Source organism: Sparus aurata, chromosome 19 (assembly GCF_900880675.1).
Source record: "Sparus aurata chromosome 19, fSpaAur1.1, whole genome shotgun sequence".
Classification (NCBI taxonomy): domain Eukaryota; kingdom Metazoa; phylum Chordata; class Actinopteri; order Spariformes; family Sparidae; genus Sparus; species Sparus aurata.
In genome coordinates this window covers 21,637,068-21,661,404 of record NC_044205.1, presented here as the reverse complement: position 1 = coordinate 21,661,404, position 24,337 = coordinate 21,637,068, and the positions used below count along the sequence as shown (strand labels likewise).

The 24,337-nt window shown below is 42.6% G+C and overlaps 1 long non-coding RNA gene across 7 annotated transcripts in view; it reads right to left on the bottom strand.

Annotated features, from left to right (window-relative positions):
• Positions 1-9,504: 9,504 nt before the first annotated feature.
• The window catches only part of LOC115569660 (uncharacterized), a 281,040-nt gene continuing 266,207 nt past the window's right edge, over positions 9,505-24,337 (bottom strand). For 4 of the 7 annotated variants that reach the window (XR_003981587.1, XR_003981590.1, XR_003981588.1 and 1 more), the window contains 2 exons: positions 10,360-11,135; positions 9,505-9,602 (listed from right to left, as the gene is read on the bottom strand). This is a non-coding gene — a long non-coding RNA (uncharacterized LOC115569660). Of the gene's footprint in view, positions 9,603-10,359; positions 11,136-13,383; positions 13,504-21,952; positions 22,375-22,468; positions 22,561-24,337 lie in introns of those variants that run through there. The other 3 variants (XR_003981589.1, XR_003981591.1, XR_003981592.1) reach the window with 3 other exon arrangements.

The window sequence follows — 24,337 nt, the reverse complement described above, 5'->3', positions numbered from 1 at the left end:
GTCGCGTAAAACGGGGCTCTTCTTTGTCGACGCGCTTCTGGGTGGCGCGCAGAGCGGCGGTGGCGACGACGGGGCCTCGGCGTTGTGTCTGGTGTCACAATATTTGGGGTATCAGGGAGAGCAAATAGATTCGAGCAAAGCAAAGGTGTGAATGTCGATGAATATCGCCGCATGCAATCTCTGCCGCGAGATTTTTTGTCATATCCGCGAGCGAGAGGGGTTATTCAAAAAAAAAAAAAAAAAAAAAAGAAGAAAAATTTAAACAAAAAGCTCCTGACAAGTGGAAAGTTAATTGCATTTAAAGCCAGATCTTGGAAGCTCTGCGCTCCCTAACGCAAAGAGAGAGGACAGCGTGTCAAGGAGATTAAGAAGTGAATCGAGCAAGGAGAAAAAAAAGGGGGGGGGGGGGAGGGAAAAAAAAAAATGAAAGGAAATAACCCAAAATGAAATAATGTGCTGGACCACCTCTCGAGCGAGTACAAGCGTGGCATCTGTGTCAGATGTTGTTAATTAATGTCAGTATGTTCCTCGCTGGCACTTGGCTTCCTGTCCTCGGCTGCAGGACAGATCCTGGAGAAGAAGTGCTTGTGGGGAACAAATGTATGTGTGTGTGTGTGTTGAGGGGTGGTGGTGGTGGTGGTGGTGTTGGTGGGGGCTGAGGGGTTAGAAACAGCAGTGGTAGGGGGTGTTAATCCCACTCATTATAATTCCAGTCTGTGGCCTGTCTTGGGGAAAAGCGGACTACAGGGGCCTACCGCCACATCTTATCAATATGTATTTCCCCCTTTTCACCTCTCCAAGTGGCCCCTGACTGCAGCGACTCTAACCAGCCTCTCCTCACAGTCTCTTTGTCAACACCTGATCCGAGTCACGACTGCAGGATCGTGATGCAAAGGATGATGATGATGATGATGCAGAATTGAAGGGTGTGAGTGCACAGAATTGACTGAATGACAAATTTGTGTTTGTAATTTTTTTTTTTTTTTCACCCTAGAAACTAAAGCGTGCACCGTGCGGGGCCCCCGGAGGATGGAGTGCTGCAACGTCCGCGGTCAAGAGCAACATAATGGCTCATTACTGATTTAGAAAACAACCCTGAGCACAGTTAACTACATGTATGGTGAGAACACGCGCTTTGACACGTGTAAAGTAGCTGACAGCGGGTGGAGACAGCAGAGACAGGATCATAACAGAGCAGACTGGCCCGTGTGACAGTACAGTTTGATTCGTTTAAAGGGGCACTGCGTAGTTTCTGAGAAGAAATTTCAAACCTTGAATTTCAATATCTACAATAACAATGAGGTAATAACACCGATTGAGGTCTCCAGAACACCCCAGTCTGAAGCTAGAAAAGGTGGCAGGGTCCGCCACATGTAAACAAATGAAAACAGTATGAGACTGAGTCGTCCGTTAAGCTCAGTCTGTTCATTCGGTCATGAAACTGAGGTGAGTTTGTTTATTTAGGCATACAAAAGATCTTTCTCTACTGATTATAATGTCTTCCCCACAACTACATCAATTCATATGATAAAGAAGACAATATATTTTATTGCAGATTATCTAAATAAAAGCATGCGCACTGTTTATGACTGTAATGAGAACACACAAGGACGCCACACACGGTATTAAATCAGCATTTCAGATTCTACATGACTAGTAGGTGTTTTTTTAAGTTTCCCCCTCCAGTGTTTGCTTTAGTTTTTGTTTTTTTTTGCACCACAATAAACCCTATGTCAAGTTGTACATTCTGTCCTGTCTTTGGGGAAATCAAAGACTTTAAAGACGGTAAATTATTTTTAATGCTTGCACAAAAATAATAGGCCATTTCCTAAATGATGTGCCATGCTGGTGCCTGGGATCATCAGGATGCCAGTTTTGCCTCCCTGTTGATCGGCTAATTTGAGACTGAGCGCACCTGGTGTGTCTTATTGCGTGCACAAGTGCCGAGAAATGGCACTCTATCTACTGGCATTGGTTATTTCCATGCAGAGCGGAGGTACTGACGATGTTAGCATTAACGGGCCATTAAAATGAAGAAGGATGAAGTCATTGGCACGAAAAAGTTGCTGCGCCTCGCTAAATGAGAGACCGGAGCGGCGACGAGATAAAAGAGGAAGTGGGGCTTTTCAACATGGCCACCATGTCCTGTAATGACCAGTGTTGAGCTTTTATAAGCCCTCCACTGAGCAGGGCCTCAGATTAATGTAGACAGGAGCGTGACAGCAGTGGTCTGAATGGACTGCTGTAGGGACCCCATCGGGGCTTGTTTCAGCCCGGTGGTAAAAGTGGAATGGCTGCGATATGCAGATGTTAGAAGCATCTAGAACCGTCCCATATCCAAGAAAAGCTCTAAAAAACCTTTAAAAGGGGCTACGGCGGGCGAGGGTTACGGCTCTGACTATTAGAGTATGTCTGCTGTTTATCACTTGCACCTGCCTTTTTGCTTTTTGGAGTGCCGGGGCGTCTAGCTGGCGACTGCTTCCAGTGGAGCATCAGGGGCTTATCTTTTCAACAGGTTTTGGGGTTGTTGTGGACAGCGAATCAAGGCAGGCTCAGCAAAAAAAAAAAAAAAAAAAGAGCGGAGCGCAGTTTGGGGTGGCGCCACACCTCTGCACTAATTTCAGGGTTAGCAGAACGCCCAACAGGAGAACAGCATCGCCATGGCAACAGTTAACAGCAGAAAAAGGAAAAAAAAAAAAATATAAAGGGAAGCACTGTCTACAATCTGATGGGGGCCCCAAATAATCAGTTGTCACGACACACACAGACGATTCTGGCAGTCTTTTCTCCAACATGGAGGATTTAGGTGAGCGTTGAATCTGTTTTTGACCTGTTAGACGTTTCATTTCTATTTCTACAACTATAAACGCAGAGGCTTCTGTTAAGCATCCAGTGCCCTGGGACTTAACACTCCCCCCCTTTTTTTGTGTTCATCTTTATATCCTGCACAAATCTCCTCTTATTTAGCACTCACACGCCATCACGAAGAACAATATCTTCATCCACTCGCCTCCTCTCATCTATATCTTTAGCAGACGCTCTCTGTAATAAAAAAAAAAAAAACACCGTTACATTTGCTTTCCAAAAACCAACCAAGCAAATTTACTCTCTCCACGTCTGTTGCTTGATATTGAAATGATTCTTCCACCCCTCCTGATCCTCCTCCTCCTCCTCCTCCTCTCCCAGCGTACAAGTGATATAAAAGCGAAGCGAATGAAATACGTGAGAGTACGCGGGGAAAAAAATCGGGAGACAGAGGGAGCGATAGTCGGTCAGGGGCAACCGCAATGCACTTTCCATCAGGATCTAGTCAATTTATCAGGAGGAGCGATGTTATTAGCTTCCAGATAGCTGCGGCAAAAAAAAAAGCATGTAGGTATTTTCCTCCCCATCAGTCTCCTTTATATTTTTAGATGTGTTTTTATGTGAGTACAATGGCCTCGATATCAAACATTTTAAATGATGCTTGAAATACCAGTCACTTGACTTTGATGTCACAGGCAATTAAATCCAACCTTACCCCTTTTCCACCGTTAATAACAGCAATCTCGCCCGGCCTAGTGCCTAATTAATATGTGCTATTTGTCACTTTGCCTTGACACATGTATATCAAAGTGGGGGTGGGGAGAGAGCGGCTGCAGCGGCGAGGAGGTGGCTTCGGATTGGGGAGGGAGGGAGCTGGGGAGAGGTGGAGGGCAGTGGTGTAAGAGTAGTACGCTTGGCTTTCATTAGGTGGCAAGGTAGCACTCCTCCTCACTCCATCCCCACCTCAGCGCTGCTAGGTGCACGGCAGTTGTGGTGCACGGCAGTTGTGGTGCCATTTGATTGGAGGACATTCAGCCTCACATTTAAACTCCAAACGGGGATTATGGGGATGTGAATGCTGAACTGTGATATTAGAATTCTGGACAGTCGAGGGAAAAGCAGGAGGGTTGAAATAACGATTCAAATAAATGAGCGTGTGAATCGTTTCTTGATTCGATCTCCTGCTCTGATTGTGATTATCTTCTGCACGCGACGACACGTTCTTCACACCGCCGGATGCTTAATTTCGGAATGAAAAATTGTTGATATTGTCTATTTGTCCGCAATCCTGCGCCCTTTCAGGAAAATCATCATCCTTCACTGGAGTTTGACTGTGGCAAAGCGGTGCTTATAATTAGGCGTGCGTTTGTTTGTGTGTGTGCACGCATGTGTGTTGTGCATCTGAGCACATGCCTCGTCATTGCCAGTTTCCACTATGGCGCGGCGGGTGGGAGGGCAGCGCTGCAACATTGCAATGAAATCAATGATCCATGGTTCTTTAGATGTGACCAACAAACTAAGTTGTCATCTCGTTCTGAGACAAAAGGGGTGACGGGGGGGGGAAAAAAAAAAAAAGCTAAACTAAAAGGCACGGTGCACCGAAGCTGCTGAAGATTACGTCGTGGTTGTGCTGGGTTTCGTGCCAGGGGCGCTCTCGGTGGGGTCAGTGGACAAACACCAAACATTCATACATATACATCCGCACTGTACATCTCTCTCTCAGCCTCCCCCCTCCTCCCCTCCCCTTCCCCATCCTCTCCTCCTCTCCTCTCCTCTCCTCTCCTCTCCTCTCCTCTCCTTTTCGCCTGAAACCTTCTGCCAAATGCTGCCAGACTCTCACATCTGTGCCGAAAATGAATTGTATCCCAGAGCCCTCTGAGTCAAGGATTCACTTGTAAAGAATGCAGTTTTATTGGATGAACAGACTAATGTACCATGCAATGTAGTTGCACTAGCATTTTATGCCACATTGAAAGAGTCAATTAATTTGCATAATTCAAACGAGCGTGTTCTCCCACTTTGAAGGCATGGCTAGGCATGTTGGCTAGTCACGTCAGCTCCTCCATTTCTGATAAATTAATCATTCTCGCCATTCAATTAATTACATTTATGACAATTTGAACCTTTGTCCCACCCACCGGCCCGGCAATTTTTTACAGCCGGGCTGCAATATCAGAGCATCCTGATGAAACCCTGGTGATTTAGTGAACACCTTAACAGAGAGCTCGTGCCTAGGGCTGAATAAAATTAATATTTTGTTTCCCATCTGGTGGAATCAGCAGAATTAATGAGGGAAGGAGGCCCGTAGCTACGCGGAATCCAGGGATCAATCTGCCTCTCTCCGCTGGTTGCTACTCTTTGCTGGAGGTGTGTGTGAAGCTAGGAGGGAGTAGTGGGGGGGGGGGGGAGAAAAGAGGCGGGTGGGGATGAGGGGAGATAGTGGGCTGTACTCTTCTACAGCGTGGGCATCCGTCACCCACAATGCACTATGGTGATCACTACTGTAAATGAGTGATTACAGCAGTGCCAGTCACTCCTCGCAGCCCTGACAGACAGCACAGTTCCTTACCCACCACCACCCTACTGATTAATTTTCAGCCGTGGCCGCCCGTCTGTCTGTCTTTGCCTTTGTCACTTGTTTACAGCCTCTAATTGAATTGCAGTGGGGCAAATGTCTTTGAGCTCGCCGGCGTGGAGCGCCGACGCCACAGCGACGATTGTGCTGCGGCAGAGCGAGGCTAGTTTAGCGCGGACGGATCAGCATCTGGGCTGCATGTGGTCCGTGTCGGCATGGGGACGGCTGGGGGTCAGTGGGGTTTTCTATGCTGTCAAAACAGGAAGAGGGGAAATTTGCAAGCTCCCTCCCTGCTCGGGATGTTCTACATTGTAGGATTTTCTAGATTTTTCTAGGTCAAATCAGACGGAGGGCAATTTGCAACCTTCCCCTGTTTTTAGATTTATCACAGTGCAGATTTATTTAGCTGAATTCTCGCAGCAGCTTCTTCAGGGGGTAATTACACTAAGAAAATTACTGTAATTTTACAGGAAATTGCTGGCTAACAATAGCAGCGTAGTATACTGCAACTATTCAACAGTAAAATATATGCAAAACACAGTGATGTATTGTGTTTCTACAGTAACCACGACAGAATTGTACTATGAAAATACAGTGTTTTGGTGTAAGATTTCAAGTTAATGTTGTTTTTGTAAATATACAAATAACTTTACAGCAATGTACTGTTTTCATGTTAACTCAACAATGTTGCTTGTTAGCATGTTAGCCTGTTAGCATGTGTACCTTGCTGGAACACTTGTGTGCCTGTTGTTAGCCTATTAGCATGTTGTTAGCCTTTTAGCATGTATGCATGTATACCTTGTTGTAAAACTAAAGTATTTTGCTGTTAAAACACTGCATGGTGCTGTACCTTCATTACAGTAATTCCTTGTAAAGTACCATTTTTTTTGCAGTTTTCACTTAAAAAAGTCACTCAAATTCAAATTCACAGCAGCTTATTGTGTTATTTTGCAAATAATTTCCTGTAATGCAGTGCAGAAACACGACTGCAGTAGTTTACTGTGAGTATTACTGTGAAACCTGCTGTATGTGCACAATGTAGGGTTCAAGAGATCTTTCTTGACTTAAGGGTTCTTATATTTTTCTTCTGGATCAGAGGAGTTTTAAATTCCGTCAAATCAAAGAAGGGAAGTTTGAAAACATGCTCATTATTTGGGATTTATTACATTTCATTTATTTTTCTGGGTCAATGTTTTATTTTTATTATCATTTCTCCAGACTACTTGGATTTTTGATTCACACACATATCAGTATTAAGGATTTATTATATTACACATTTATTTTTCTGGGTCAGGTTTTTATTATTCTGATTTGATGTTGCCAAAATTAGGAAGAGGGGAATTTGTAAATCACTTAATGCTTTGTTGGAGATTTTTCTGTCTTTGTTGGATTTAAGAAAAAAAAAAAAAAAGAATTCAGCACAGGTCAAACCAGCGACACCATTTCTACAATGTGTATTTTGTGTTTTCGTGTATAGATAATTTTGGATCGAGACACGTGAACGATGTAACATCTCCAGCAGAAATGATGCATGGATGCATCATTGTGACCTACCTGACCCCATTTGTCAGTGAAACAAATCGTCATGAATAATGATAAACGGCTGTGTGAATACTGTAATGAAAAAAAGGATATTAAAATTATGCAAAATAATACATTTTTAGATTTTGACCCCATTAACACCTTTTTTTTTTCCAGAGTCACACTCACGCATGCATAATGAACACACGAAACCTTTTCCAAAAGTTGCCTCAAAAAAGACTCATGTAAGACTTTCCCCCCCGTTTTATCAAACACTTTCAGCCCGTTGCGTCAGGACTGTTCGGGTGCACACATACAACGCGCCAAAGCATCACACGTTCATTTCATTTATTCATTTGTGGGCCGGGATGCAATTTGGCATTTTGGTCATCCATTCACAGAGAGAGAGAGAGAGGGGGGAGAGAAAAGAGAGACAGAGAAAGCACTTGTACGACAGAATAGGCACTCACACAGTGTCATCCAATCTGGGCACCCCATTACCTCCTTCTCCTGCCCCGAGTGTGTCTATGTGTGTGTGAGTGCCTGTGTCTATGCATGTGTGTGAACTCCCCCCTCGACCCCCTCCACCCCCATGTCTGTCTCGCTTGCTCCACGCAGCGCTTCGCCGCCTAGAGAAGGTGGTAGTCGTCTCTTTGAAGTATCACTTCAATTACGGGGTTTAACCCTACAGGTCAGCCCTTGATTATTTACACAAAGCTGGTGTAATTCTGCTGGAAAGCCTCGCCTTTGCCATGAATACAAAGCCGGGCTTTGGCTCTAATGGAGTGAATTTCACATCAGCACTCGTCCTGTGTTGACCTGCGTCTGATAGGGTTACATCACGTTTGGAAAAAAGTTGCACTTGATAGGAAATAGACACACCTGACATACAGATGTGTAAGGGAGGGGGGGTGCGATGTGATTAACACTTTGCTTCTTGTAGCTGTAAAAATACGAGCTAATATTATCTTCTTTGATTGGAAACAGTTGAAAACACCCCTGATGAGCATTAAGTAGTTCTATTTGAGTGTTTTTCTGATGATGGTAACAAGCGACGTGTCACCATCAAAGACGCCTCAATGATTTTTTTTTTTTTTTTTATCACTCCGAGAGCTTGTTTATGTGTTTTGTCTGCTTGGCTTGCCTGATAAATTGGGGCCATGTAAAAACTGATCTTGCCAAAAATGGCATTGAATAATAGATTGTTTTGTTGATCAGGTTGCTGTTTACTTACCCTTTTAAATCCCCATCCTGTCTCCGCTCAGCTGGTGGCCTTCTATTGACTTGTTGTTATTTTTTCATGAAGTGAAGTGGGGGCAATACCGAGTGCTGCTATCACTCCTTCTTAAATAATATAAACAGGAGAACAACACAAAAAAGGGTACGGTCTAAGTCATCTTCCCTGTTAGTTCATTTCAGCCTAGATGGCCCTCGTTCGCTGGAGCATGATGCGTGCAATGAAAATACGAGGGTCCTCTTCCCTCCGCGGCCCTGTGTGCACCACCCCCATAAAAGTTGCAACTGCCAGCTCAGGTGGAAAAATGTTGCAGAGTAAAAGATGTATTCAATAAATAGAGAGGGACAGCATGGGGCCTGGGGAAAGAGCGCATGAGACAGAGGTTTGGAGAGTGGAATAATGGAAGAGAAGGTAGATGGGGCATGAGTGTACATTAAACAGCGGTGCTTGACGCCTGTGAGAGGAAGCATACCGCTGGGAATATAACTCTTAACTAGCATTGTCTCCTTTCAATTTAAAGGACGAACAGAGCTGTCATCGGTATAATTCTTTCTTTTTAAAGGAAGATATCACTGAATTTTGGCATTCGGGTGTGTTTTTCTGTGCTCCGGAATATTTCGGCTGGCACAAAGTGAGCGCTGTGTGACGGTCCTTTACAGTCACACGCAGGTTTTTTATGAACCCAACAGTAAGAAACTTTGCAAACTGTGGTTCACAAGTGGGCTGTTAGCAGAGACTTGTCAGGGGCATCAAATATCGTGTGTTGATTATAAGATGCATCGCCAGAGATTACAACCCCACCTTTTTCTGAGAGCACAGAAGAACTAGAAGAGGCTAAACAGTTAGCTAAAAGTACACCTGAAGGATGAACACTGAAATAGCTGGGAAACAGTGATGGATACACAGTTGAAACAGTCTGCTGGAAGTATTGAGTGATGGCGGAAAAGCTGAAAGTAAAACAGTTAGCCTAAAATAATGGCAATGTTTGAAAGTTAGCTAAAACAAAACAATGGAAAAATCTTTAAACCAGCTTAAATAATGGTGAGATTAAATAGTAAGCTAAAAGTAGGCTATGGGCTAAATGGTTAAAATAGTTAGCTGGAGGCTAAAGAATGAATATAAGATTAAAATAATTATAACTAATGGATAAATGGTTAAAATTGCTAGCTAAAAGAGTGGATAAATGTTTTAACAGCTTAAAGAATGGCTAGGTGCAATAGTTAGCTAAAAGTAGGCTAAGGGCTAAACAGTTAAAATAGTTAGCTGTAGGCTAATCAATGGATATATGGTTAAAATAGCTAGCTAACTGAATGGATAGATGGCTGAAATAGTTAGCTTAAGTTAATGGCAAATTGATTACCTGCGCATCCTCCTACAAGTTGCTTCAGATGAGTGTGGAGCTTGTGAAACATGGTCATCATCATAGCCTACATCAATCATGATTGGCTGGAAAATGTTGCATTCCTGATCAATAACACGAGACAGATAAAACCAAACAACTAATGTAAGTGTCACGAAACGGTAAAACTGGCGTATATTGTGACACCCTTTGCATTATTGATCATGCATAGTACAGCGGCCAAAATGATTGTACAAATACGATAATTACAAGTATAATGAATATAATAAGTACATCTGGCTGTAGCTTAACACAATCTATTTTAATTCAGGGAAGGCAAAGTAAGATTATTTATAAACCTCCTTTAAAGTGCTTTGTATAAGACAAAAGTAATCAAAGACAGAAAGGATATAAAGTGAAGATGAAAAGATAAATAAGATTTGAAAGAGAGTCAAATAAAACAGCAGATACATTGTGATCGAGTTGAATAAGACAATTTAAGCTGCAGAATAAAAATTGCAGTATAAAATATACATATGTTTTAATATAGTACTTTTATCAATATTGAATTAATTGTGTTAAGTTCTTGGATAAAGCAGAATGAATATGTTTTGATCAATATGGTGGTACTAATGAAGCTGAACTCTTCTAGCAGGGCCGTGTGGGTTGTGTCGGTCCATCCGACAAAAGAGGTTTGAAACCACCTGCTATACTTTCTTCATAAAATACTGTATATACTGTAAGTGGTTTCCTTGGTGGCACGCAAACCCATAAAGAAACGTGTTGTGCGCCTTTATATGTCATAATGAGGATGATTACAGAGGATATTTGGGTCTTGATGAAAGATTTTCTGTGACGCCAATCCATCACGCTGATACATACCTGTCAGAAGAAGAACAGAAATGTGCCATTGTAGTCGTGCGGCCGTCAGAGGATTCGACGTGGCGCGGCTGGTGATGGCGCTCTGAATGACAGCTGGTCCCTTGATTGTCAGCTCAGCACTCCCATGACCTCCCCATGAGTCTATTTGAACGCCACACGTACAGTTACATGGTCTCCTACCAGTGAAAGATTTCACATAAAAGGACCAACGATGACATGGAGATGACAGCGTGAATACTGAAGAAAATGACAGTCATTTTAATCTTTTGTCCACGTTTCAGCTGTAAATAAAGCGAAATTCAAGCAGTGTCATGAAAAAAAATACTTTTCAATGTCGTCTGATTGACCACAATAGCATAAAGAGGGGTTTTAGAAATGGATGCTTTCGTCCAAACTACTATCCCCCGCTACAGTAGATGGACGCACATTTTCTCCAACCCCACTAAAATTTGAATAACATAAACAGCTGGCCCTCTGCGCTTTAAAAAAGCGAACCAGTCAGAATGCTCCAGAGCCGAGATCCCACAATGTCCTGGTGGCATGTCTTTGTGTCACCGAAGCACATTCATTACGCCTCCTTCTGTCTATTTCAGACAAGGCATCAATTTGGAGATGTAAGGTATCACGGTGCAGAAAATGTCACATTTTCCCTGTCAACGGTGCCAATGTTTCTCTTTCTGTGGCCCAGAGAAAAAAGGAGTGGCCACGGCATGCATCTCTGCCATCTTTCCATTCCCCACGGAGATATTTGAGTGCGAGATGAGTCTCCTTCCATGCTGTGTACACAGAGAGAAAAGAGAATTGGTGCCGCCGCATACATGCTTAGAGAAGAATAGCAAGTTTTTTCCTCACCAATAGAAAACGCTGAAAAAGTATTCCTTTTACAGCATCTGCTGCACTTCAATAATTCATCGCATTTGAATGTTTTATAAGTAAACTGTGTAATCTTTAGAGGGAAGGAGGTGGTGTTGTAGTAGGAGCTGTAACTTCCATAAACAAGGACGATGATGTATTTCTCCACACTGTTAAAACCCCGTCCTGTTCGGTCCTGAACCCCCTGATATATGTATTGACAGAGCATATATTTGAAATTTTATCTTGAAGCTCATGATTGTATTTATCTACCAAGCTTGTAGAAATGTGTTGAATATCTCTTTTCCTTTAAAACATCGCTGTGTTTGTAAATTAGGATTCAAAAATGTTTGTCAGGTCCGAAATGATTGTTTTGTTCATCTCTGCGTAAGAATTCTGACACGTGTTCAAGCTTCTAACAGGGTTTGTCAGCCAATATAGTGGCGTTATAGGAATTATGCATTTTTGTGGGCTAACCCCGCAAGTGAGCATCGCCCTGGTTCCCTTGACAAAAAGCCGATGGGACTTTTGAATTAGATTTTGGATTTTTTGCAGAAAATAAAGGATACCAACACCTTTTGTTGGGCGAGATAATCTTCACAGATTTTTGAATCATGAATCATCATCAAATCAAGTAAAAACTGACAGAAGGCTATACACAGACTACATTTGGGTCACATGACTTAAATATTAGCACCATTAAGCATCTTACTACACATGTTTTTTTGTACATTGATCAATCTACAAGTTGTAAAGTTAGAGTTAGAATAGTTTGTAACTAAAGTCGGCCTGTTAAGACGGACTAGTGAGTAGGTGAAGCTCCGTATTCGGTGTGATGACGTTTAAAGCAGCTTTGGTAGTCTCATTTTTGTTAGCAACCACTTATTTTAAGACATGTAAGCGCTTAATAATAAAGTTGTGGGACATTTAATGATGTATTTTAATGTTGTAGAACAAAACATGTAATTATCTTAAGCTTGTGGTAACCACAGGCTTTTTTTTCGAGCATTTAACTTAAAACCTTCTCCAAAAACCCAACTGACTTTGAGACGAGGGAACCAGAAGTGTTCTCTGATTTCATTGCTCCACCAATAGCTAGCAGTTGCAACGTCAATGTAACCTTGCCATAGAAATGTGAACATTAGCTAGCAAGCTTTAGGAATGTCAGCTAGCATTAGCAGTGTTAGCTAGTGCGCAAACTGGCACCACTTGAGGGGGCAGATGATTCAAACAACAGTGGTGTCGTGACGCGACTGCGGTGGAAGGGGGGAGACGGAGTGGCACATTAAGTGGTTGAATATTATCAAAAAACACCTTAAAACTTGTTAGCTTCAGAATGCTTTTGCCTTTTTCGATGAAATGGAATTATCACACTTCCTTTGCACATTACAGTTGTTGTCTTTACTGCCTGAAGACAATAGCCTAATAGGATCAAAAATGAGGCGACGGTGATTTCAGCCACGCAGACCCAGCTTTATTAACAACCCTTTATCTCTGATATCATCAAAAGGCGATCATCAACTAAAAGTTAACAGCACAAACCCTGAGCTCCTCTATCTCCTGAATGCGACGCACCATCATTTGCTGTGTTTTTTTCTGCCCCCGTGACTGATTATCATTACCTTTTCTTGCAAATACCATGCTCATTACGTTAGTGTACAGCCAAAACATTAGTAGAGGGAGCCTATCTCTCTCCCATGAAGGGAGAGGGGAGGAGAAGAGCTATGGAGGCAGATTTTCCCCTAGCCTCAGCAGCCAGCCCTGGCGCGCTTGGCTATTAACCACAATGAACATGGGCTTTGTTATTAACATCTGTTCATCAGGGATCGGGCCCAGGCCTAATCACCCCTCACACCTTCTGTTTCTGCACAAGAAGAGAGGCAATCAAGGGCATCATTTGGCAGCTGGCTGGAACTACTAATGCTTTTCTCCTGCTCTACTCCCCCCACCCCCCCTCTCCCTTCATCGCCTTTTCTCTCTCCACTGCCATCATTTTTTCCTCTCTTTTCTCCCCTTATCCTCAAAAAATGTCTCTCCCACCCTCTTATGGGATTATGTTATTTGAGGAAAAGAAACACACACACACATACAGACAGACGAAGAACACGGACACACACACACACACACACACACACACACATATACGAACGGACACAGAGGCAGAGAGCGAACCTTTGATAGCAGCGAGATGGTAGATTTACTGATGGCCGTAACAGTCCGGCACCACGGGTGGCTCACATGAACTCAACCTCATCTCAGTTTCTCTCGTTCTTTTTTTTTTTCTTCCTCCCACTGTATCGCGGGCAGATGTTCACAGGTTCATATCAGCGCCCAAAAACGACATTCAGACGGGGTGTGTGTGGGGAGGGGGGGTAAAGACAGACACAGGAAGAGATAGAGGGAAAGATGTGAGAAACAACAATGGCGAGAAAGTGAGAGATAATAGCGGGATTGACAGATTACCAGTGGGAGATACTATACTGTGTGTCAATAAAAAGAAAAAATCACTGCTACAGATTCGTTCCCAGAGCTAAAGTAATGGGTTTCTTCTGAAGGCAACGTTGGTGCAAAAATATGTGACACTCGCACGTCTAGGACTGCGAACTACTGAGTTTCTCTCTTTTTTTCAATTCTCCCTCATGATTTTGTTTTTTGTTTTTTTTCCGGGACGTTTCTGGCTCTCCGCGCATGTTTGTCTGTGTCAGTGCTGTTGCGACCATATGATATGTATTTTTCTGCCTGCGACTTATGCCAGAGATCGGAGCATTTGTTGTCATCGGATTAATCCCTTTGTCAGCTCCGGCCTCTCGAACACATTGTGTCTCCTTCTGTTACCCACAGGAAGGAAGGACTGGGGCATCTGTGTTTGGGTTGGCTATGTCTAAATCAGCACTCCTTGTCCTATCGCAGAAAGGATACACGCTCACACACACACACATATGCACACACTCTGCCTCCTCTCCCCTCTCTTCCAGCCTTCTCTGAATGTCTGTTTCTAACTGAGAACAACATGTCCTCTTCTGTCTCAGTAGAGGGGCTTCACAACACAAAGCCCTTTCATGTGTGGATGCGGGTCTGTGATGGCTGTCACATTCTGGAGAAGTTCTCCAGGGCTGTCAGCTTGAGATGATGTTTACCAGGATGCTGCTGTCAATCAGAAAAAGTTGCTGTGACTGATATTTGCTTTGGGAATCTTTCTTTGCTGTTAAAGGGTTAGTCCACCCAAGTCACACTCACGCAAAAAAAACGCTTTTCAGAGGAGGTTACAGGCACAAAACACCAAACGTGAGCGTGCTGTGACATTACTATGCTTTATAATCTTTGAATCGTTTTAATTAAATCATCATTACCCGAATGCAGTTTCACGGCGAACTCAGATTGTCTGTTTTTTACATTAAGATCTATTTTAGAATGCCCTAATTATGAGTTCAAGTCTCGTTAGTCAAAAAATGATAATCACAATACTTAACTCATCAAGTTAGCATATTAGCATACTTCCTCTGCATGCACTATATTTGGGCTAACGTTCCCCACAAAGTCTTTCTTTTTCATAATTCGAGGAAAGTCACACAATGGAGGCTTGTTGTGCATCTTTGTATACATGTGTTTCACATAAGATGCATTGTCCAATTTGTCCAAAACAATTAGCTCATGTTGAAGATGCAGGAACAATGTGTTTTCTGTATTTTAATGTCTTCTGTATGGATCAACACTTGGTAAGGACGCTGGCTGTTTTTTTAGGACAATGCAGCTTTAGCCTCAGTTAATCTTTAGCACTGTATCATGTATGCTCATTTATTTATTTCATTAGGAAAGTGAGAGACAACATTTTTAACCAGCTTTTAGCGCTAACTAGCTACAGCTGATTAAATCTGCCAGTAATGGATGTCATTTTAGGCGGCAAAACTGATGATGGATAGCTTAAACGTATAAGCTTTTCTTTTCAGTCTGAAAGAAAGGCCCAAGACAAAGTATAAAGATAAAACTTTTAATTTTCACTTTGCAAAACCTGGCGCCTACATCGTCGGCAAATGCAACTGTGTGCTCACAGTTCTGTCAAGGATTTGAGTCTGTTATGCTAGCAGCTAATGTAGCCTTGAGTTGCTATCCTCAGACACAGGTGAGGAGCAGGCTACCAAAATCTGGTAAGCTCACTTTTTTCTTACACAAGAAACTTCTACATACAAAACCTAGCGACTGTTAGGATATTTGCAAAGTATAAATATTTAAAACTATGATGAATTAGTATTTGGTGACCTTAAAAAGAGTCTTTAGATACATATTCTAATTATTGTTTCTCTTAATATCCCTCCCAAGATTTTTTGTTTAAGCTGAATGACTTTTTTGTGGGTTTTAACTCTTAATTGTGGTAAAAAACAACAACAACATAGGATAGCTTTTATTTTTTGCTCAGACAATATTAGATTGAAACAGGATATATTCTGATATGAAGAAAAAAGACAATATTTTAAGTCATTTAACACTTTCTTCGTTGATTGAAAACCCTTTTTGTCCTCAAGGTTTTTTTTAACCTTTCATTATCAACCCACACCGAAGACTTACACAGCATTTACAACCAGTCATATGTAAATAGAATTTCATGTGTAAAACCGGTGGAGTTCCACTTTAAGATATTTATGTGAATAACTAATGAACAAATTATTTTGGTTTGTTTAAAGTTTCACACTTACAAAAACACTTAGCACATACATTTCAAGGGAAGAGAAAGGTGTGTAGGAGAGGGAGGAGCAGATAAGAGGTTGCAATCAAAACTCCCGCACACCGTGTAACTCGCAAGGAATACATTTATTTGCAACGTTTTAGTGCCAATTAGAAGGTATCTTAAATGGGGAGTGTCTGTAACTCTGGTACCAAACACATTTCCCACATGCAAAAGGTAAGCTAAACTTTTTCTAGCACTATTCATTGGGGAGAAATGACAGATATTAAAGTGATGTTTGGTATTTTTTTGCCTTCCTATTGCTCAAGGGGAATGTAATATGGGTGCAGACTTGGAACGACTCCCCACAAACCATTTGCCGTATGAAAGTGTAGCACCAAAACGCTGCAAACACATTTATTTTTCAGAGTTAGACAGTGTGCAGGAGTTTTCATTGCAAGAAATATATTTATTTTTAAGTATAAATCAGATAATGTGTGTTTTACTGGTTTGGGTGTAGAACCATTTAAACGTGTCCCATGTTAACTACAAAATCTTTTAAAACATACCTAATTTCAATTTCACGTTAATCCTTCCCTCACATTGAGCGGCTGTCCCTTCAAAGAGTGAGGTCATCACCCAACCATGTCCAAACTTAATACACCCATATGTTCATGTGCATGTTCGCCTGCTAATTGAATGTATCCCTGTATCAGTTTGCCCTCGTGTTTAACAGACCAAAGGTCTGGCGAAAAACTTGCTCTGACAACATTCAACCAACACACAAACGCGATGCGATCTCTCCGCACCCCCCACCACGTGTACTACTGCTAAGTGTGAGCAGGGTTTGTCTAATTAGCCTGTTTGCAGGCTCGGAGCATCACTTTTAATGAGGTATCAGGTCCTCAAGGTCATTTCCGTTTTTCCAGCTTGTGTGTACGTCTTTGTGTGAGCGCGAAAAGTGTGTGTTTTCTCTTCCCCTTCTGTTTGTTTGTGTTCTCTTTTTTAATTGAAAAATGTTGACTCAGGTTGTCTCCATCTGTTAAGTGAGGAGCAGCATGACCGCAAATAATTATGACCTTTGCAGTCTGTCTTCTCCCAGAAAGCCGTTCTGTCACGGAGAACACCGCTTGTAACGGGTAGAGAAAAAAAAAAAAAAAAAGTGTTGTTGCACTTTCTTTATGAATGCAAATATATGACCTGAAGACACTTAGTACCGTGTGATCATTGAGAGAATCGACTCTGAATGTGTAAAGACTCATTTATTTTCTTATTGTTGTGGTCCAACCACACGTTTGTCTGTAATTCATATTTGCTTTCCTCTCTTCACTCTCTTTTCCCATTTCCAGCCACAGGGGTCAAAGATAACGCACTCGGTTGACATTAGTCAACAATAGCTTTTTGGTCATGGCTCACAACGCCTACACTTTACCTCTACAGACAAGGGTCGTCAATTTTATTGTTTAAAAGTCATTCTGCCTAACCTTTATTGACTCCATTTTCTTTCATTTCTTGACCTAACTACCCGTTCAGTCCTCGCCTCCTCCTCACTCGATGGCTTCAGTGCATATGTATTCACCACGCAAGACCTCCCTCATTTTCCAGCGTTCCCTTCATTGTTGCCTCATTCTTCACGGACAGTTCTATTTCTGTAATGGTGCATGGTCAGCCATTATGGCTCCATCGCACATTTATCTGTCGAAGACATTTGCCCATATACAGATTGAGCTTTTCACCTTGGCGTCACCCAGAGGCTGTTTGGATTCGGCACAGACATGCGTGATGAGTGATCCGATTACAAGTGGACAGCTCTAATTACAGGTGTGAATACCCCCTAGACGTATTGAGGACGCATTTGAGATCCCCCCTATCACTCAGACCACATTCTTTTAACACATCGGAGGACCGCCCAATAAAATGAGGTCCTGCTCCAAAAAAAGAGAAGAAGAAACCACAACTAGAATCATTACAGATTAAACACCGTCTGATTTCCATGTGGTTCTGGGTTCATCTGGAATGCAAATTATCTTCTGGGCTCTCTAAACCTGCCAATGTTTGAACTAATGATTGAACTATTGACGGTGATACCCCCAGACTCCCTTACAAAATTGTGTGATTTTAAGAATTGTTGCACGAGGAGTAGCTTAATGAACATTGTGAAAAGACTCCAGTAAACTCTAAATCATTGGTGCCCTCTTGTATATTTGGTTTTAAATGCAGAACATTAAGATGTTTCTTTCCTTGTTAAAAGTGGCAGTTTGTAGTGGCATTACTGCACCAGCCTGTCCGCTTCCATGTCTGGAGTGCGGCTCTTTGAATGCACTTTTTAAATTGATTTGATGTCCCCCAAGTTTATTAAAGAATATTATAAATTGACAATAAACACAACATTTTACAAATACAGTAAAGCTTGTGGAGAAAGTCCCCAGATTCCCTTAAAAAAATGCTACATTTTGAGACTTGTTGCAGTAGGAGAAACTTTATAAACTTATGAAACACTGCCTACATGACATTCTCATTATTTGGGCCTTTTTGTTAATTGGGAAAATGTTTTTCATGAATATATTTTTGTCTTTGTGAAAAAAATTATCTGTTTGTTCCAGTGAAGTAGGTGTTTATATTTGTTTTGTTGCATATCAAAGTGAGATCTGATCATAAGATGTCACTCAAGACATCCAGGCGTGAATCGACGGGCTGGAGAACGGATGGTGAAACCAAATGTGAACGGCCTCCTCGACTTGCATTTTCCCGCCTCAAGCCAAGTTTTTGCTTTCGGAGCTATGGCAGCTAGTCCAGCTAAACCGCCACACACATAAATACCAATGATTCAATGGGAGGAAGCGTGCCCACAGTGGAAATGATAACAGTGGAACTGGTCTAGGCCTATATAGCCGGGGGAGTGCTAGTGTCCCTCCTCTGTCAAAGTAAAAACAGTGAGGTGCTAAACACCTTCCATCCCAGCAGTGGCGGGGGGCTCACAATGCCATTAGAAAAAGTGTTGAGAAACACTTGGAGTGTCAATTCCTCAGGCTGGTTATACTGCAAGTCTCTGTGTGTCCAGGGATGCTATCGTCATGCCAGTAGGACAGAGAGACAGGGGGTGGGTGCTCTAGGAATTATATATTGAGGATCAAGGAGAGCTGTGGGTAGCGGTGGGAGGATGTGAGGGATGTACTGTGCGGCTGTATATGTGGTCTGACCCCAGGATGGCTATTTAACTACTTACCGGCAGGCGCGGTGTAGTGAGGAGCCCACCAACGCAAACAGGGGGAAATGGAACACGGTACTAATGACTGTGCGTGCATTAACATACACACAGGCGCGTGTGCGTGCCATGACAGAGGCATACACTCTTGTACACACAGGCGCACGTGATAGCAAAGAAAAGTAGACCGGGCCTCGATGGGTTAAATGGCCTTGTCCCCCCTGTGTTGAGGGGGAATGTGCTCCTGTGCTGTGAGCGATCGCTTCCTCTCTCTGGGGCTCCAGCATGGGGCCAGACTGGTGGCTGTTAGCTGGAGATGGATGACTTCTCATCCTGCCCCTTTCCGACAAGTCGAGTGCACGGGCAGAAAACAACACAGAGAACCTGAACATGCAGCCAGGAGTAGCACTTTTGTTTATACAGTAGACAGACAGTGCAGTCTGCTGCGAGATTTTTTGTGGAGGTGGGGGGGAAACATGAAAAATGACAAGTAAATCCCATGCATGAATCTGATACCCGATTTAGATACCGTGTTAGCTAAGATAACAGTAATCTCGCGTGATAGCCAAAATAACGTGACACCTGAAATATCAGTATTGATGGGCGGAAAGAAAAATTTACTACAAGACGAAATAGTAGAATATTTTATCACAAAGGGGAGAATCTGGGTTGTTTTTATTTTCATGTATTATTAAGGGTGGACGATACAGATAAAATCCTCAGTCAAGTTATATGTAATTTGATACTGATGCAGGGAAATCCAGTTAAAAAACTGTTTATAGATGAAATAACCAGATGAGAACGTCTGGTTTAGCTAATGCAGTGAATCAGATACCTGATGAGCTCTTTCATCACGCTGATCCAAACATCCTGTAAAACCAATTTTGGTGTTTGGAGTGGTGTTGATTTGTCAAGCAAAGGCACCCCAAGGGCTGTCACTTCTTATCCCAAATTTGAACGTGAGAGAACTATTTGATCTGTAATCATCTGCTTCCAATTCAAAATTCGGAGAGCACAATCACAACAGGCCTTGTGCCCCAGCGCGGGCTGTTCCCTAAAATGCATTGTCCTTCTGAGCCATTGAACTACACGACTGTTCTCGAGTAGAAAACCGAGAGAACTACTGGGTCATGGTGAATGGACAGTTGTGACACCGAACCAAAGCGTGGAAGCATCCTTGATTTGATAACGTGATAGCATTTCACTAAAGAGGCAGCGGATGGATGGTTAATGAATAGTTTCAGACTATGTGGGTTTTGTTACGTCAGTCAAAATTTGTTCAACCTTTTGTTTTCCAAAAGCCATAACACACCTAATCGTACAGTTTTGTGCATGAACGCACTAGATTCATTGAACGTGCTCATGTATCTGGTCAATGGTGAATCAAACAAATCTGTTTCCAATTGACGCACGTAAATGTGAGCATTGTTACCTCCCACTAGAGGTAACAATGCTCACCCAGCATGCCGGCATGGCTCGTGCAACTGAAGACATTTCAACTAAAATGGCACTCAGTAGAGAGCATACCTCTGCCAAGGCCTTAAAATCTCCTTTTATCTGCACCAAAGTACTCACTCATAGATACCAGGCACCTAAATACATCTGATAAAAAAAAAAATCAAGATGCATGTATTATTTAAAAAGAGTGCATTGTTTAAGAAAGTGAGAATATAATTCCAGTATCTGTCTCTTTATCCTTATCCTCACCAAAAGTTAATGGGTTCTATTCTGGGCCGAGACCCATCGTCCGTTGAAGTTTCATAAAAATCTGTCAGTGTTTTATGTGAAATCCTGCTGACAAACCAACCAACCAACACACAAATGCACAGAGGCAAAAACCTAATCTCCTTGGCAACCTAGCAACTTTCTGAATTGAACAGATCTTTTTCTTCAGAGTCGATGATGGATCTAGTGAGCTGCCTCGCTTCCTTTTCATTTCTGTTCAGAGTTGCAAATATGCAGGGCCCATCAGACAAAATGTACAGATACGGTCAAAAAAACAAAAATCACAACAGACAATTTCTTTACAAGATAACACAAATTTCGATGTCATGTCATCTAATGTGATACCCTCCAATCATGTATTATGTCGACTGAGTTCAACTAAAGTAATAAAGCTCAAATGTGGCCCGAAAGGTGGAAGGAAAGCGTACCCCATACTTCTCGGTCCATGTGTGAGACCACATGAGTTACTGCACTTCATCTCCACTCTACATGGTCCAAGAATGGAGGTCACCCTCAAAGCCCAGTACAAAGAGCAGCCTGATCCTGCGGTGTTGACTTTAACATTATGTCCCGCCTCCCCTCCGCAATGTTCAGAGAGGCCTGAACAATGTATCTAAAGTGAAGTTCTCCCAGCAGGTGGAGGTTCAAACGGGTCCCAGACCAGAGGCACCTCGGGAGGGATCGGATGGCTGCCGCCTTTAGGCCTGGCCAAAATTTGACCCGCACTAAAAAACAGGCCTGTTCCAGACCATTGCTGCTTTCCCCCCTTGCTAAAACAACACCAGGGAAAGTGTGCGTCAATACGGCTACAGGTTTGAGTGTAAATGGTGTGTGTGTGTGTGTTCGTTTCCATGAGTGGTGAAAGAAGGGCATGTAAAAGGTGCATATGCACCTGAAAACACTGACCCAAACTTGGGTAAACACACAAATGACCACCTCATGGGTTTCCTTCTTTGAACTCACGTGACGTGCAGCAGAATGTGTCAGTGCGCACACATATGACCCGTGTTTGTGTGCAGGATTCTTCATGTGAGGTCAAATGTGTTATTTATATAGATCTACATGGAAGCCTGATGTTGAAGTTTTCTTTTACTGAGTGCTCCGAAAGTTTGCAGAGGGTTTTATAACCATAATCATTCAGTCTCTTAGCCTTTCTTGTCCTTCATTTATGGAGGCACAACTTTACTTTTTATTGCATTTACTTCTATGGCTACATTTGAGCTTAACAAAAGGTAAAGGTAAAAGGTCGGACATGCGATAGCGCTGGGACTACCGAACATCTTAACGGTCGCTGATGGCCACCAGCTGCTAGGCCCCGCCCTTTGGTCAGTGACTGATGGGCCAAACTTGACCTTCTCTGAGAGCGGCTCGGGGCTGCGGGGCCGGCGGATTGAAAACATCCTCTCGGAGTGATGGCTGTTTCAGGGCCTGGAGACACGGGAAACATGGCCTGCCACTCACACACTCCCCGTGGTATCAAAAGGAGCCAGCAGTGGCATGCCAGACATGTCACCCATGCGCCAGGCAGACTTCACAGGCCAAGCTGAGCCAGCAGGACGCCACCGGTCTCTAACTTTACCAGATAGAGAGAGGTTATGCTTACAAAGGAGGTAGAGGCAATGTGAAATGAAAAACGTTCATGGCCCGCCGCAGCACGACAAACGTACCTTTTCTAGCTGAGCAGGCTGCAGAAGCCGCGACGGTTCTACTGTGGTTTCTGCCGGCTGGATTTTATCCAAGATTCAGCAAGACATCTGCTCTATTGACAGAAATATCATAGTCTGCATAGTGACTCACACAAGAAAGAAAATATACATACTGTCTACGTGCGTGTATGTGTTTAGATAATCATATTCATTAGTGTGTTATACCAGAGAGGACTTTCAGTACATGTAAATTCATTTTTTTTCTTCATGTGATTGGGGAATTGTTTAAGCAACAGAAGATTTCTTGTGCTTTTTAGTTAGTCAAACCAAAAACTGCGTCTTTGTGCTCATAAAGGAGATCACTGGCCCCGGCTGGCAATTTTTAACTAAATCAATATGCAGAGTTGGGGATCGGTAAACTCTTTGTAATTACACAAGTGGTTTAACGACATTTTGCCGTAGCTCTCTGGTAGTTAACTCACATTCATATTTACTCAAAATACAATCAGTTTTGGGCCATAAAAAGAAAAGAAAGATCTTTTATTTTTCTGTTTCCAAAGCTGACATTCCTAGAGGGATATTTTATTGTTTGGTTTATGTATGACCTGTGAACAACTACGAGCACTTCAATAAACTCAATTGAATGTCTTATTTTCTTGCTGGCATCCAACTTTTTTGTAGTCAATCAAAGGAGATTTCTCCTGAGAATTGCTTGTTGTAGTTCAGCTTCTTCGCGTGAATTAATTGGTAGTTGCAAAGGTACACTTCCCCAACACTGTCAACATCAGGCTAGTGATGACGCAGAAACACAAAATACAGACCCACACAACTTAGGATTGCACAATGCATATTGGAGCAGCCTGATATGGGGTAATTTATATTACCGCCTGCTCATCAGTATCAGGGAAATAGCCAAATTCTGTTCATTAACTAAACAAGAGCAGTGTACATACTCTGATACGGTTGCTGTTTGCACTTTGAAAGTCGGTGTGGACCATGAGGGTTCAGAGAGAACATCTTTTAAGAGCTATGTAATAATAAATGATCCACCTTTGCTCAATACGTCTCAGCCTTTCTTAGCCTCAGGTGTGCATAAACTACAGGTTATGAACTTCTTTTAGAAATACATTGATCTGAAATTGGCCATGAGAAGCAGGAAATCAACGGTTATCAGTAACGTCTGAAAAAAATCCATATCTTGCGTCCCTAACACAACCCCGACACATTAACGACTGACAGCACTGTTCCCAAGCCATGGATATCTATTTAGTGTATACAGTATTCTGTGATTTGAGGAGACACTGAAAAGAAAAGCAAACGGAAAGGGGGGATGGGGAGGTACAACCTTGAAAAGTGCCTTTGATTGTAATTGACAAAAAGCCAATTTTGGGGCTATAGGAGGGGGTTTATATGTGGGTTTCCCGTTTGATTTGCTGTTGATTTGCAGAGTCCTGCGATTTAAATCAGCAACGTGAACTCTTGAAGGCATCTAGAGGTGATTTTGCTTCTTTCCTTTTTTGGGAACTGTGAATCTGAGACAGAAATAAGAGACTTAAAAGACATTTTCTTTCAAGAATTTGGACCCTATGTTTAGGTTTATATTAATAGCACATTTCAACCATGCATGGGAAAGTCAATGATGCAGTGCTGTGTTTCAGGGAGTTGTACAGTCTAATGCCAGTCCAACAGACTCCCACTGCCGCCGTAAGAAGTCCTCCAGGCCTCTCCCTCAGTTTTCAGGCGATAATGGGGAGCTCGGTTGATCAAATTGCAGCTGTGGTTGGCGCTGACATGGCAGGGAAAGTGACATGTGAAAGTGTCACAGAGCTCTCAGGTCACGCCATGGCGTAGAGAGATTTCTCGTGTGACAGAGCGAGCGGCGCTGTGCTG